The sequence below is a fragment of the Cebus imitator genome, unplaced genomic scaffold (genome assembly GCF_001604975.1).
Source record: "Cebus imitator isolate Cc_AM_T3 unplaced genomic scaffold, Cebus_imitator-1.0 Scaffold1, whole genome shotgun sequence".
In the NCBI taxonomy this organism is placed as follows: Eukaryota; Metazoa; Chordata; class Mammalia; order Primates; family Cebidae; genus Cebus; species Cebus imitator.
Window position 1 is genome coordinate 3,137,416 of NW_016107316.1, and position 15,739 is coordinate 3,153,154.

The window sequence follows — 15,739 nt, forward strand, 5'->3', positions numbered from 1 at the left end:
CAAATTCGGGCAGGCAGTGGTGAGGTTCTTGCCTGCCCCCTCTCACACCCAGCTGCCTCCTGCCACGGCCTAGCTCTCGGAAGGGAGGCGGAGCACCCACCCCACACCCTACAGCCTAAACCAGGCTTGCTGAGTCCCTTGCCACCTCCTTTGTTCAGTAAACATTGACTGGGCATCTGCTGTGCCCCAGAGCCTGCAGGAAGCCATGGGGCCAAGGACAAGTCAGACATGGCTCTGGCCCTCTGTACAGAGATCTCTATAGGATGCAAGGGACGCTAATAGATCTGTGTACACTGGGAGTTCGAAATGCCATGGGCAGGAGAGAGAGAAGCCTGGGATCATCTGGAAGCTGCCAGAAAGGTTGATTCTCTTACTGAGGCTGGGCCACACCATGGGCTGTTGGAAGCCCTTGCCATGCCTTGTTTTGTTCAGCTCTAGTATATGGTGACCCTGTAGTTCCAGCAGGACTTAAAGCAGCTTTAGGAAATCAGTGATGATTGAGACAGGGCCTCGCTCTGTCACCCAGGCTGGAGTGTGGTGGCATCATCCTGGCTCACCGCAGCCTACACCTTCTGGGTTCAAGCAATTCTCCCACCTCAGCCTCCCAAGACGCTAGAAGTACAATCATGCACCACCACACTTGGCTAATTGTTTATTTTTTGTAGAGACAGAATCTCACTATGTTGCCCAGGCTGGTCTTGAACTCCTGGGGAGCCCAGCAATTCTACAAGCTGATTACCGTAAAGGCATCTTGCGTTTGGGTCTAAATTTCCTGGCAGCTAAAACAAAGGGAGGAACATATTGAGTTACACAGTTTTCTTTTTCTGACAAAAGAATGCATACAAATTGACTTGCAAGAGCCTGGCATTTTCTTGGAATGAAGTGCCTGCCAAAACATGCTCTGAGTGTCCCTGTAAAAGAGACACTGGCTTGTGGAATGGACCAAGGCTTCTACCACAGTATTGCAAAAGACCCACAGACGCTGTTCAAACACACGATGCCTGTAGGGCATTTCCAAAAAGGCAGAGGCCACCGGGAACATCGTAATTCAGGGAAGGCATTTCTGCTTTTGATGTCTCTGTTCTCTTAGGACAAGTACAAGAAGAACCCAATGAAAACATGGCTTCTCCTGTATCCCAGAACCAAACAGAGCCCTCAGAGTGGCTTCACTGCAAGGATCCAGCATCTCCATTCATGGCCTGTGGATGGTTGACATTTGAAGAAAACACCTACCCACGTATACATTTGTGTATCGATGTACACATTATATATATGTGTGTGTGTGTGTGTGTGTACACACATGCAGCTTTTATGATTGCAAAATTAGTGCTAGTGTTCTTTGCAAAAAATTTTGAAATATAGAACAACATGAAAAAAAGAATATGCCAGTAACAACAATTCAGAAAGATAAGCTCAATTAGATCTTGCTATATTTTGATTTAGTCATTTATCTACATGCGAGATATATATATATATATATACATACACACACATGTATCTCTGAATGTGACCCTAGGGTCATTGGGTCATTCTCTGCAACTTTTTAAAACTTCAAACTTTCTCCTTCAACAAGAGTTTATGTATATATATATGTATATACACATATATATATGTTTAGCAGGGTCATGCTGTGTCACCCCGGCTGGAGTGCAGTGGTGCAATCACGGCTTATGGCAAACATGACCTCTCAGGCTCTAGTAATCCTCCCACCTCAGCCTCTTGAGTAGCTGGGACTACAGGTATGCACCATGATGTCTAGCTAAATTTTTTTTTAAAGTTTTGTAGCAATGGAGTTTTGCCATGTTGCCCAGGCTCAAGTGATCCTTCCACTTTAGCAGTCCAAAGTGCTGGTATTACAGGCATAGACCACCATGCTGGGCCAACGTGGGGTGTTCCAAGAGCCAAGAGAAAAGACTTTATTGAAAATGTTTTTGTTGCAATGATTAGAAAAATCTTATTTTTAGCCAGGTGCAGTGGCTCATACCTGTAATCCCAGCGCTTTGGGAGGCCGAAGCAGGTGGATCACCTGAGGTCAGGGGCTTGAGACCAGCCGGGCCAACATGGTGAAACCTTGTCTCTACTAAAAACACAAAAATTAGCCGAGTGTGGTGGCAGGCGCCTGTAATCCTAGCTACTCGGAAGGCTGAGGCAGGAGAATCACTTGAACCAGGGAGGTGGAGGTTGCAGTGAGCCAAGATCGTGCCATTGCACTCCAGCCTGACAGACAAGAGCGAGACTGAGTCTTAAAAAAGAAAAGAAAAGAAAAATCTTATTTTTAAAACATTAAGCTAAATGATAAATAAAAACTAAACTGTCATGAATTAACAGATTTAAAACAAACAGTACATTAAAAAATTCACTGTGGTTTTTCAAAAAAATTTTCCCTGTGAAGTGTAATATACGTACAGAAAAGGGCATAAAATAAATGTATAGCTTAGTCAATATCCATCACCTGGGTCAATAAATAGATGTTGCTAGAACCCGAGATGCCTCTTCATGCCTCCTGCCAATCTCTACTTCCTTCCTCCTCCCCAAAGGTAAACATTTCTCCTGATTCTATTATTCGTTACTTCTTAGTTTTGCCTGTTTTCTAAACAATTTTTATGCTTAGAGTCTAATGTATCGATTCTTTTGCATCTGCTTTCTTTTTGGTTGTTGTTGTTGCCCCAGGTTTGTTGAAAATAATACAGCATTACAAAAAACGTTCAAACAGGTCCCCGAAGCGTTTTGAAATTCATCCCAACTGGAGGCTGAGTGACCTGCAGTTTGGACAGACTGCCGAAATTCAAAAGCTTCTGCATTTCCTTAGTGTCAGGATCTACGTCAATGATCTCCTGATCCAGGACTGAGACATCAGGAACATAATTGTCTCTCCTTTCTCTCTCCTCTTCCTGCAGCTTGAGGGAGCTACCTCTGACCAGGTCTCTCTGAACCTGTTTCATCAGATGCGTGACGTAGCCTGCTGTGTTGTTGCGCAGCGTCTTGCTAGGGATGATGGCGATCTCCTCGCACGTGGGCTTGTTCATGTGGAAGTCGTTGCCCAGTAGTACTTTTCTATGATGACCCGGGCCGCCTTCTTCACGGTTTTGGTGTGAACACGGCCAGTGTTGGCGGGTCCTTGGTGAAAGAGCACATCTGCTTTCTTTTGCTGCACAGTATGCTCGTGAGAATCCGTATGTTGTTGCATTAACCAGGGTTTCTTCATTTTCCTTGCTGTATAGTATTCTATTGTGTGAATCCACCGTAATTATTTTTATTACTCTACCACTGATGGAAGCTTAAGTTGTTTCCAGTTTGGGGGTATTTGTAAATAGTGCTGCTCTGAATATTCCATGTGTCTCTCGGACTCTTGGTAATCATATGTTTCTGGTGAATACTCACTTAGGAGTCAAATTGCTAGATGTAGGGTATGTCTGTCTTCAGTTCTAGTAGGTAAAGCCAAACCATTTTTCAGAGTGACTATATCTGTAAGAAAGCTCCTGTTGCGCTGCAGCTTATGAACAGTAGGTATTATGAGATTTTTAAACTTTAGTCACTCTGATGAATGTGGTTTTATTAAATAATTTGCATATAACTAATGAAGCTAAGCACTTTTTCATATGCTTAATGACCAATCGCATATCCTATTGTGAATGATCCGTTCTGATCTCTTGACCTCGTTTCTAACAGTTTGCCTGTCTTTTTCTTATTGATTTATGGGAATTATTTGCATATTTTGGATACTCTGGTGTGTTTGTTTTCTATTGCTGCTGTAACAAATTAACATAAACTAGCTTAAAACCATGCAAATGTATTCTCTTATTGTCTGCAGGTGAGAAGTCCAAAATCAGTCTCAAGGGGTTGAAATAGAGGGGAGAACTGTTTCCTTGCCTTTTCTAACTTCTAGAAGTCACCTGCATTCTCTAGCCTGTGGCCCTTTCCACATGTCGCTCTAACTGCTTGCTTCTGTTTTCGTATCTCCTGCAACATTTCTGCCTCCTTCTGAAAGAACCCTCATGATGCACGTAGGGGCTGCCTAAATCATCCAGTAGAGTCTTCCCACTGCAGGATTCTCAGCTTAACCACATCCACAAAGTACTTTTTTCTGTGTAAGGTAAGACAGTCACAGGTTCTGAGCATTTGGATGTGGACATCTTTGGGGGTCATTATTCTGACTACCACATGTAATATATAAAACCAACAAAAAACAAAATATTTAAAATCAAGGTACTAAGGTACCAAATCAAAGAGTCAATTTGAAAAGATCATCGTAGCACCAGTGCTGGTCAGAACAGTGAATTACTAGCCTCTTGGAGGGCATTTGCACTCCAGCCTGGCAACAGAGCGATATTCCGTCTCAAAAACAAAACACAATTCAACAACAACAACAACAACAACAAAATGTACAATTAAAAGATACTTAATGGGCTGGGCACAGTGGCTCACGTCTGCAATCCCAGCACTTTGGGAGGGCAAAGTGGGCAGATCACTTGAGGTCAAGTGTTAGAGACCAGCCTGGCCAACGTAGCAAAACCCCTTCTCTACTAAACATACAAAAACTGGCCGGGCGTGGTGGCATGTGTCTGTAATCCCAGCTACTTGGGAGGCTAAGGCAGGAGAACGGCTTGAATCTGGGAGGTGGAGGTTGCAGTGAGCCGAGATTGAGTCACTGCATTTCAGCCTGGGCAACAGAGCGAGACCCTATCTCAAAAAAAATAAAAACAAAAAATAAAATAAAATAATAAAAATGAAAGATACTTAATGGCATGGTACACATTGCAAGATATACCGTGCTATGTTAAGCACCAATTACCTAAGAGTTTCTCAAAACGTTAGTTCTATATAACGTCTACAGTAAAATGGTCCATAAATATATTCGGGGAATATTGCACCCTTACCCTTCTTTCAGAAATGTGTAATATTAGAACATTAAAGATTCCAACAAGTCCTAGAAGAAGAAAAAATAACTACTTAACCCAATATTTCCCAAACTTATTTGACTACGCTTCTCTTTCTTCATGTAATGCTTATTAAAATCTTGCAAAAGTCCACATAATGTACAGAAAATCTTGTGGGCCAGGCATGGTGGGAGGCTGAGGTGGGAGTATGATTTGAGACCAGGAGTTCAGAACCAGTTTGGGCAACATAGATCCCACCTATAAATTTAAAAAAAGAAATTAGTGAGGCATGGTGGTGTGTGCCTGTAGCCCCAGTCACTCGGGGGGCTGAGGTGAGAAGATCGTGTAAGCTGGGAAGCTGAGGCCCCAGAAGCTATGATCATATCATTGCACTTCAGTCTGGATGATAGGGAACCTATCTAAAAAAAAAAAAGAATGCCCCATCTCACATGGGTCTATCACATACAAAACAGCTATTTGTTTTGTCTTGTCATTAAAACTTTTTTTTAGGCCAGGCGCGGTGGCTCACGCCTATAATCCCAGCACTTTGGGAGGCCAAGGCGGGTGGATCACGAGGTCAAGAGATCGAGACCATCCTGGTCAACATGGTGAAACCCCGTGTCTACTAAAACTACAAAAAATTAGCTGGGCATGGTGGCGCGTGCCTGTAATCCCAGCTACTCAGGAGGCTGAGGCAGGAGAATTGCCTGAACCCAGGAGGCGGAGGTTGCGGTGAGCCGAGATCGCGCCATTGCACTCCAGCCTGGGTAACAAGAGCGAAACTCCGTCTCAAAAAAAACAACAACAAAAAACTTTTTTTAAATTTAAATTTTATTTTATTTTAATTTTTGACATGGGGTCTTGCTCTGTCACTGCAACCTCGCCTCCTGGTCTCAGGCAATCCTCCCACCTCAGCCTTCCAAGTAGCTGGGACTACAGGTGCATGACGCCACATCTGGCTGATATTTTTGCATTTTTGGTGGAGACAGGGTTTCACCATGTTGCTCAGGCTGGTCTTGAACTCCTGAGCTTAAGCGACCCATCTGCCTCGGCCTCCCCAAGTGCTGGGATTACAGGCATGAGCCACCGCGCCCAGCCTACACTTCTTAAATATATTCATTTACATAAAGTAGCCCAAGCAGGAAAGTACTGATGTCCTTTCAAAACCGTCAGGACCATCAGCTTTGATTTGAATGAGCAGAAAAAACAAACTGATTGCTTTTCTTTGAAAGGATGACTCTGTTGTATACATACCATAGTCTCCTGTTAGACATTCATTAAAAGTCTGAGATTTCTGCAGTAAAACAGTATGATTATAACTCTGATAATTAATTATTTTATCAGGCAACTTTTTTGGGTATAAAATATATATTAAAAATCTTACACTCTCAGTGTTCCATGATACACACTTCGAGAAATATTGAATTAGTTCATTCTTCAAATTTTCCTGTTAGAGAAACTGAAGCCAAAGGAGAGAAGTGACTAGTCCAAAGTCACCCAGTAAGGTATAGTTAGAGCCCCTCTACGCCAGGCTGCCTTGAAAGGAGAGGTAACTCAGCAGTCACACTTATCTGTAACGGTCAGTTTATAATAAAAAACAGCAAGAATAACATAAATGTCCAGATAGTCACCACTCAGGTTAAAAACTAAAATTTTGCAAATATAGTGCAAGCCTTCTAAGACTGGTCTCATCTCACTTCCTTATAGAGGTAACCTCCGTCATGAAGTTGGCATTTATCTTTTCTACGCATGTCTTCCTACGTATACCACTGTGATAATTTGCTAGGGATGCCTTATCAAAGTACCATAAACTGGGGACCTAAGTGACATAAAATAATTCTCTCATAGCTCCGGAGGCTGAAGCCCAGGACCAAGGTGTGAGCAGGCTGGTTCCTCTCCCTCTGTCTTCACATGGCCAGCCCTCTGTACATGTCTCTATTCTAATGGCTTCTTCTTCTAAGGAAGCCAGTCAGATTGAATCTGTGCCCACCTTGATGACCTCATTTTAATTTAACAACCTCATTAAAGGCCCCATCTCCAAATAGTCACCTTCTGAGGGCGTTGGGTTAGGGCTTCCACATGCGAACTTTGGGGGGCACATTTATTTCAGCCCATAACAGCCTCCTACATGCTCATTCTCCTATGGGTAGTGTTTTGGGGTGTTATAAACAATGTTGCAGTGAATATTCTCACACAAAGCTCGGTGTCACATTTGCTAACTAGAGCTGAGTGTATATGCCTGGGAGTGAAATTGCTGGATTATTTGGGTTGCTTATTGACTAGACCTTCCTTTTCTCATTGATCCGTAATGTCATGTGTCAAGTTGCCAAAGACACATGGGAACCGTCTGGGCTCGCTAGCCTGTGGGTCTGTTTGTCTCTCTGGACGAATTCACAAAGGAGAGGCCTCTGTTAGGGATTGAATCGTGTCCCTCCAGCTCCAAATTCATGCTCTGGAGTCTGAATCCCCAGGACCTCAGAATGTGACCTAATTTGGAAATAGGGTTGATGCAGATAAGTGGAGATGAGGTCATCTTGGAGTCGGGTGGCCCCTCGTCCAATATGCCTGGTGTCCTTACAGAAGGGGGACATTTAGACACAGACACACACAGAAGGACATCCTTTGAAGATGAAGATGGCCACATATGAGCCAAGGAAAGAGGCCTGGAACAAGCAACCCTGCCTATACCCTGACTTCAGATTTCTAGCCTCCAGTACAGTAGGGAAATACATTTCTGCGGTTGAAGCCCTCCAGTTGGTAGCACTTCGATACGGCAGCCCTGGGAAACCGATACAGCCTCCAGCCTCCATGCCACTTCCCCACTCCGACCCTCCTTCCCCATCTCTCTTCACTCTTTGAAAGCCAGAAATAGCATAGGATGGTGAGTCAGAGCTGGCGCTGCTTAGGAGCACTGCCAACCACACCCCAGCCGCCTAGCCCCACGATTAAGAGAAAGCGCAGGGCAGTGCCGTGGACTGGGCCTCCCACCCATCCTCAACCAGCCCCGATGGCCTGTGTGTCTACAACAAGTTACCAACCTACTCTGGGCTTTAGTTTCCTTGGCTGTAAAATCAGGTGGCTCCTTGGGATTTTCAACTGTTCTGTTTATAACACAGCATTTTTAGGTCACCAGAAATAAAAATATTCTGCTTGCCTCCCACTTTCAGCAAACTTGGGTGGCAAAGATGACTTCAATTCTTCTAATTATCAGAGCCACAAATGGCTCTGTCTCATCCTCAAGATGAGTTTGGTTTTTACCTTTTAATCTGAGCCTCTGCCCATTTTGCAGATAGTTATCTGTGAGGCGTGTGTGTGTGTGTGTGTGTGTGTGTGTGTGTGTGTGTTGGATGCTTGTAGTAGCTGCTTACTTGTTTTCACAAGGATGCTGTCTGACCAGGGTCACTCAGAATGACGGAGTCCAGGTGGACCTTGGCCAGATTTGAACCAGCAACCGAGGTAATGTATTTAAATCTTCTCTATCTATAGACTAAGGGTAATGGAAATCATCAGACACCAAGCAGCTTGTATGTTCCAAAGGTTTCAGGACTGACGTTGGTTCTGTGGCTCCCCGTTTGGCATCTGGCTTTCATTAAGTCATAAAACACAGTTTATGGCCCTTCCGGATGTAACAATCACTTTCACAATATCCATAGTGGCTGAGTGGTTATCAGAGGAAGAAAGTCAGACATCTAGCAGTCTCTGCATCCTTGTTCTCTGTTGTGGACGGTGCCAGCCTTATGTGTTAACGTACTCATCTCACTTCAACCCTATACCGGTAGGTATTAGGATTGCCGTTTTTAGATTTGGCACAGAGAGGCTTAGAGACTCTACCAAGGTCACAGAGCTAGCAGAGTCTGAACTCAACCAATGTCTTTCTTGAAAAAAATCTTCCCTAGACAATTTTGGTGACAGTTTTACTTGTTAAAATGTTATTTGAGGCCAGGCACGGTGGCTCACGCCTGGAATCCCGGCACTTTGGGAGGCTGAGGCGGGCAGATCACGAGGTCAGGAGTTCAAGACCAGCCTGGCCAACATGGCGAAACCCCATCTCTATTAAAAATATAAATTAACTGGGTGTGGTGGCAGGTGCTCATAATCCCACCTACTCGGGAGGCTGAGGCAGGAGAATCGCTTGAACCTGGGAGGTGGAGGTTGCAGTGAGCCGAGATTGTGCCATTGCACTCCAGCCTGGGCAACAAGAGCAAGACTCTTTCTCAAAAAAAACATTTTTTTAAATTTGAACTCCTATGCCTCTGTGGGCTAGATGCCTGGCACACAGCGGCCAATGCGTCTGTGTTTGAACTGCTCAATTATCTACTCTGAGCAGGAATTGTGCTTATCAAGTGTTTGGCAAAGGATTCGTGTGTATGGGTGCTTCACAGGCATAGGTTCACTGTTAAAAGTAAATGTAGGCACATGAAGATTTTAACAAGTTTACTTGAACATTCAGCAATTCAGTGCCAGACTGCTAGCTGTTCAGGATTCCATGGAGGGCGCACAAGGGAAAAACCTTTATGAGGTGTGTGCACAACGAAGACAAATAAAATATTTGATTGGTTAAAGTGAAAAGCCGATAGCTAGAGATTAGTGGGCAGTTTGCGATTGGTTAAGCTAGGTTTCGTTTTACTGTTTTCATTGAGTGGGGCTTTTCTTTGCTTAGGAACCTGAGGTGTTGGAGCTGTCCCAGCCTAATGGGCTCCCAACTAATTATAATAATAAGAGGACTAGCAGCTGCAGCCCAGCACAGCACAGCACACTTGCACTAGGATCTGGCTTCCCGTAGTTTATTCTGAGTGGTTTCTGTTCTGCATGCTGCAGGGGGTACCTTTGGTGGACACTGTGATGTGTCACCCAGATGCCCCTTTGCCAAAAAATATGCTTCCCTAGCTCATGGGAATGCTGTCTACAGACAAATCTGTCAGCCCCTTCAGGGTTTGCTTCAGCGGCAGAGAGCTGGTAGGTCCAAGGTCATGGCCTTTTGGGGTGGCTCACATCCAATGCGGAAGGTATAAGGGCTTGGTCAGCTGGGCTCAAAGGGAAACGACTGTGAGGGCCATTCCAGTGCCCACGCTTTCTGTGGTCAGCGACGCTGTCACTGGGCCTGGTCTCCTCCTTCTGCCCAGTCCTGCTTCCTTCCTCCCTCTTTTCCAGGGCGGGTGCAGACGGCACTCCTTAACAAACATCCTACCTGTAAACGACCTGTACCAGCTCCCCCTCCCACGCCTTCCTCAAGACAGTCCTTCAGAGGCAGGGAAGATAGCCCTGCACCCCTGAGCCTCCTCCCTCTCGGCCCCATGACCTTTGGCCCGGCGCGGGCTTCTTGGTGGGCCCAACATCTTGGGCACTTTCCTGGGTGTTTCTGAATCCCAATCCTGGAGGCAGGTGGGGATGGATGGCTGGTTTTCTGGGGCAATCCCCAAACCCTGGGCTTTTCTCATTGATTGTGGTGACAGTCACAGACAGCTTCCAGCATAGAGAGAAGCATTGCTTGCTGCTTCCACAGGAACTAATTTAGTCGGAAGCCCTAACCCTGGCAGACAGTGCATGGGTGTATTTCATATTTTGCTTTCCAGATCTTTCCTGCACCCAGAGGGAAATGAGCTTATCAGGCCACAGTGAAAACCAGTAACTGAGTAAATGCAGTTGCTGAGGCTTCAAAAAATAGTGTCAGTCTGCCTCAGCAGAGGTCCCTCCGCTGAGGAGGATCTGCGATGAGCAAAGGTCATGATAATCCCTTTGCTTAGCCTATGGGAGTTCCTTTATTATTATTTAAATGCAAGCCTTGATTAATCGAATTCTTTCAATGGATCGCAGTGTGGCCCTGCCCTTCATAGGCCGCTCCTTGCTCTTGGTGGCAAATAGTAGAAATAAACTTGACCTAGTTTAACAACGACAACAAAGTCCAGAAGGGAGAATGTAGTTTAATGTATTTTACCAAACCTAAGTAAATGCTCTGAAATGCTCCCTGGACCCAGAAAGGATCAGACATATGACCAGAGACATCTGTCCCTGAATTCTGCATGTGTGTATTCGTGTGTGTGTGTGTGCACTTGTATGAATGTATGTGTGCACTTGTGTGTGTGTGTGTGTGTGTGTGTGTGTGTGTGTGTGTGTCTTTCCCTAGATCAAGTGCCTGATGGTGGCAAATGGCCAATTCTCCATTCCAGGCTTTATATATAAACATTTTAACCACATCAAGATACTAACTAAACTCTCTCTTGGACTCAATCCCAAATTCCTAGGAGATACAAGTTCATTGGCAGGTTTTGGTCAATATTTCCATGATATTAGGCAGGGGCAAAAGGGAGGATCGTATAATCCAAACCTGCAGCCAGGGACCCATCCCTGTGGATGTGACCAATGGCCCCAAGATGGCCACTCCCAGCCAGCCCTGCAGATTTGAGCCAGGCAGCGTGCTTTGCTGTCTGGCCTAGAGGGTGATGATTCAGCTGCAGACTAAAATAATTACCTGTGTGTGAGGCGAGCAAGATCTCGCACTGACTTCAGCAACACTTTCCTGAGCTCACCTTGTCAGAGAACCCTGTGTAGCCAGGTTCCGCCATGGGAGACTAACAAAAACTGTGATGAGCCCGTCTGTGTTTAATATGAAAGGTCACCACGTGTTGAATGACTTCTAATGTACCAGATGTTACATATACATCAAGTCTTAGCTTCACAAAGAATCTGTCAGGAGATAGCATTCTGTGCCCACCTTATAGATCAGGAAAACGGATGCTCACAGAGGTTAATGAACTCATCCAGAGTCACATTGCTAGAATGAAGTGGGTGGAATTTAGAATTTGATCATACATCAGGTTAATTCTAAAGCAAGTAGTCTTCCCAGAATGATGATATATCTCCTTTTAAATAATGACTAGATAACACAAGTGAAACTTTAATGATGCATAAAATGCATAATTGAGGAATGCTGTGAAAGGCTACATGGTGCAATAACCATTCACTGAAATGTGAAGCATTCTGTCAGTCACCCCGAAGCCCAGGTTTCGGTGTAGACCAATTCCCAGTAATTTATGGGATGGGGAGACTTCACTAAATCCGCGCAGTCTTCCCTTCTCGTGCTTCTTAATTGCTTTGGGAATCATCTAGATGCTTGTGTGGCCTTGGCCCAGGCTTATGGTGCAAACCAAGTGACGTGGGGCAGGAGGAGGGGCTGATACTCTGCTTTCAGGGTCTCTGATTGAGGCAAGGAAACAAAAGCAGGCCCAACTGGTGGCCAGGTGTCTACCATTCAAGGGGTCCGTGGGTGTGTGGTGAAAGAGCACTGAATGCTGAGTCCGTGCCTGGCTTCTCACCTTAGCACCAGCTCTTGATGACTGTGGGACTCAGGCAGACCCACTTGCCGACCCTGACCTCCAGCTTCCTCATCTCCAGGATGGCCTCATTAACCTGCCTTGCCTCCCTCTCTGCATTACACCAGCACGGTTTATTAGTCTGTAACAGGAATAGTTGCCATGTAATCATCACAGTTCAAATTGACTCTCTCTCACCTCAAGCTAAGCACTTTTACATTTACTTTTCTCATAACCCTCACAGGTGGATCCTATGATTAGCCCCATTTTACAGATGAGGCAACAGAGCCTGCAGGGTGAAATGGCATGCCCCAACCGAGTGTGCCTGGACCCAGAGCTCGAACAGAGCTGGCCCGGAGAGTGTCTATCACCTGGAAGGTTTTGCTATTATTGTCATGCATGATTTTAATCCAGGCAGCCCAGGATGTGACCTGGGCAGGGGATCTGGGTGGGGAACAGATCCTACGAGACCTGCTGCCTCTACCTTCCTGGTGTCACCAAGGAAACCACAGCTCCTTTGTTGTTGCCATGGGAACCATCTCAAGTCTCTCTTTCCTTCAGCTTCACCATGGAGACAGCCAACGGGAGAGAAGTTCCTGAGTGGGAGGCGGTACAGCAGGAAGAGGTGAGAATGCGCCTCCAGGAACCGGCACTGGAAATTCCCACTCGGCTGAGGAATGCACAGGCATTCCTGGAGCTGCACAGAGGCACATTGTGGAAGCCGGGATGTCCCTGGGGAAACATAGGTTGGAAGAATTGTTCTCTGAATTTATTTCTAGAGGTTCCTTTCCTGCAGTCAGCCATTGTCCAAACCAAAGGAAATTCCCAAATTTTCATGTCTCACAGAGGCTGCAAATCTCTTCGGCTAGGTCTTTTCTTTGTCTAATTTTGCTTCCAACTTGCTGGATGACATTGGGTAACTCAAGTACCTCTCCCCAGGCAAGTGTCGGATGAACCCAAGTTACACCAATGGCACTCAGCCCTCCAGACTTCTAGGCCAGGATAAGTTCTTTAAACAAAACCAAAGTTCCAATGAGGGTTGCCATACTTTTTTTAATTTCTATTTTTTTTGAGACAGAGTCTTGCTCTGTCACTTAGGCTGGAGTGCAGTGGTGCGTTCTTGGCTCACTGCAGCCTCCACCTCCAAGGTTCAAGCCATCCTCCCACCTCAGCCTCCTAACTACAGGCACATGCCACCATGCCCGGATAATTTTCGTAATTTTTGTAGAGGCAGGGTTTTGCAGCCTGTTGCCCAGGCTGGTCTCGAACCCCTGAGCTCAAGCCATCTGCCTGCCTCAATCTCCCCAAATGCTGGGATTACAGGTGTGAGCTGCAATGCCTGGCCACCACACTTTTATTTGGGGAGATCAGGATGTCAGAATTGGAAACTGCATTTAATCTACAGAGGCAGGATGATGTGACAGTTAAGAGCAGGCACAAGGAAATTAGACTGGACAAGTTCAGGTCCTAACTCTGTGACATGCTGCTGTATGACTTATATCAATTTGATCTCCCCTAGTCTTACTTTCTTTGGAAGAAAAATTGGGTTACTAATTGGGCTGGGTGTGATGGCTCACACCTGTAATCCCAGCACTTTGGGAGGCCGAGGCAGGAAGATCACGAGGTCAGGAGTTTGACACCAGCCTGGCCAACATGGCAAAACCCTGTCTCTACCAAAAAAAAAAAAAAAAAAAAATAGCCAGGCGTGGCGGTGGGTGCCTGTAATCCCAGCTACTTGGGAGACTGAGGCAGGAGAATCACTTGAACCTGGGAGGCAGAGGTTGCAGTGAACCGTGATCCTACCACTGCACTTCAGCATGGGCGACAGAGCAAGACTCTGTCTAAGAAAAAAAAAAAATAATAATACAAAAATTAGCTGGGTGTGGCAGCATGCACCTATAGTCCCAGCTACTTGGGAGCTGAGGCAGGAGAATCACTTGAACCCAGGAGGCAGAGGTTGCAGTGAGCCGAGATCCCACCACTGTACTCCAGCCTGGGTGACAGAGTAAGACTCTGTCTCAAAAAAACAAAAACAAAATTGTGTCTTTCTCTTAAGGTTCCTGTGGTGATTGAGATACTGTGCAGTGCTTTAACACAATGCCCAGAACATGGCAACACTCAATCAATATTAGCAAATATCATCATCATTATTTCTATCATTTCACCAAAGAAAAGACATTTTAACAAAAACAAAATTTATATCTTGGCCAAAATGATAGTTTAAATTGTATACATTTAGTTTTGGAAGTATCATTCATTGATTCGCTGTTTCATCAGGGTGGACCTAAGAATCCCTGGATTCAGTAATCTTTCAGTGATCTTGGGGTTCTTCTGCTCTAAGAGGAAGAACTTTCAGGAATCTTTCAGGGGTTCTTTCAGTGATCTTGGGGTTCTTCTGCTCTAAGAGGCAATGCTTTTGGGGCTGTAAATAGCCTCGATTAGCACAAGAATGTTCATGGCCCATGGCTAAAGAAGTGATAAGTCAGGTGCCCTTAGTGGCCTTCCTGAACTTGGATTAGACTCTGGCTCTGCACAGCAGACCTCTCATGCAGGGCTGGACTAGTTCAGGAAATGAGAACCACAGATATGTAATCCCTCCCTACTCTCCTCCTTGTCTCTGCTGGTGACGTCAGGTTTCAGCCACACCAGCCGTTAACTCAGGTCCAAGAGTCCTGGTCTGGGATCCCGAGCCCCTAACTGCCTGTTCTGCCCTCCTGCAAAAGCTAGTTGTTTGGGCCACTTGGTTCCTGGTTTCTGTGCGGCCACTCCCACCCCCACCCCATCTCCCTGACCGCGGGCTGCGGAAGAGCGGGACACTGTGGAGCCTTCTCAGATTATTCAGAGAGGCTTCTTCCTATTTAGTCTCCCTCTGGCTGTCTCTGCTGGGATCTGGGTGGTAGAAGCAGCAGGAGGATCAACGAACAGGCTGAGCTCCAAGAAGCCTGAAGTTTCCAGAATCTAGCGGGAAAAGCATTCAGAGTCAGAATGAGTAAGCAACTTCGTCTCCGGGCCTTTACTTTTCTGTAAAACAGACAATTCTCTCTACCTCACAGATGTGATGAAAGAATACTTCGACTAGTAGTAATAATATTCATTCAGGAGTGGATCTGGGTCTCGTGGGGTCCTGAAGCTTATTCAGTGTGGAGGGGCCTTTTTAAGAAAGAAGAATGCACATTTACAAACACAACATTAAATATAAAAGGGAATATTTACTTAGGAGAAAAAAAACCCACAACAAATTACAATTAGAAAGAATAACTGAGCGGGGCACAGTGGCTCATGCCTGTAATCCCAACACTTTAGGAAGTGGAGACGGGCAGATCGCTTGAGTCCGGGAGTTCCAGACCAGCCTGGGCAACATGGTGAAACTCCCTCTCTACAAAAAATGCAAAATTTAGCCAGGCGTGGTGGCACATGCCGGTAGTCCCAGCTACTCAGGAAGCTGAGGTGGGAGGATCACCTGAGTTTGAGAGGCTGGGGCTGCCGTGACCTGTGATCCCCCCACTGTACTCCGGCCTGAGCCACAGATGAGATTCTGTCTCAAAAAAAGAA

General features: G+C 45.7%; 1 pseudogene; it reads right to left on the reverse strand.

Annotated features, from left to right (window-relative positions):
* Positions 1-2,661: 2,661 nt before the first annotated feature.
* Positions 2,662-11,440, reverse strand: LOC108301478 (annotated as a pseudogene).
* Positions 11,441-15,739: the final 4,299 nt, after the last annotated feature.